Raw genomic sequence first — 1,021 nt, forward strand, 5'->3', positions numbered from 1 at the left:
ACTGTAGCAGTATGCTGAACTGTACTGTAGCAGGGATTATCGAGATGCTCTGGGGGTGTATTGTATACCTTCCAGTTTTCTTCATTTCCGAATTGAATTTTCTTTTCTTGATGTTGGTCTCCTTCATATCACCTCAAGGTTTAGACTGTGAAGGAACAAGTATGATGGGGATAATAGTCCTGAAAGGAGACATACCGTACATAATCAGAAGGAAGAGGAAAGGACCTGCCCATTTTGATATTTTGCTATAGGTGGCCAGTTTTGTTTCTCATAGGGAAATCTGACCCACCTGTCATGTTGGCTCCTAAGGAACTGCTGTTGTAAGCGGCTCATCAAGAGTTGAAGTTCATGTAGCGTTTTTGGGAATATGGAAAAGGAAGAAAGCCACAGGACTGCCCATTCAGTCTTGGGAATATCTGGATGATTCTACACAAGCAAAACTGACTTGAAATTTATGTATAGACACTTCTCTACCAATCCATCTTCAGCTGACTGAATGTTATCTAATAGCCCTTCTCCAAAGCAAGGGTGGAATGTTCTGGTTTCACCACAGATTTTCTACGCATTTCATTTTTGGAATCGGCTTGTAGATTCCAGGTCCCTTTTGTATATAACCTTTATTCTTTTGCTTTTATAAAAATAATTTTGTTTCATATTTAAAGCCCTGTATTAGTCAATGATTCATGTTCAGCATTATTTGAACCATTTGCCATTACAGAAAGAGAAATACTTTATTTGTGTTTTAAATAAAACTGGTGTAGGAAAGTCTTGATGTTATGAGTTAAGTAGTCGTACATCACTTCAGCCTGGGATCTGCCTCAATAGAGGGCCAGTTTCACAGATACTATTTGTCTTTAGAAACCTTTTACAAAGACATACTGCCAGACTTCTCACAAGTATGCTCAGTTTTAGTTGCATTTGCTTTAGGTAAGAATAAATACTATTATATGTGAGGATTTTTTTCTGACACTGATACTTAGCCATTAGCGTTGTAACTCAAGTAATGTCAGTAAGTTTTTTA

This window comes from Eschrichtius robustus, chromosome 3, assembly GCF_028021215.1.
Source record: "Eschrichtius robustus isolate mEscRob2 chromosome 3, mEscRob2.pri, whole genome shotgun sequence".
NCBI lineage: Eukaryota > Metazoa > Chordata > Mammalia > Artiodactyla > Eschrichtiidae > Eschrichtius > Eschrichtius robustus.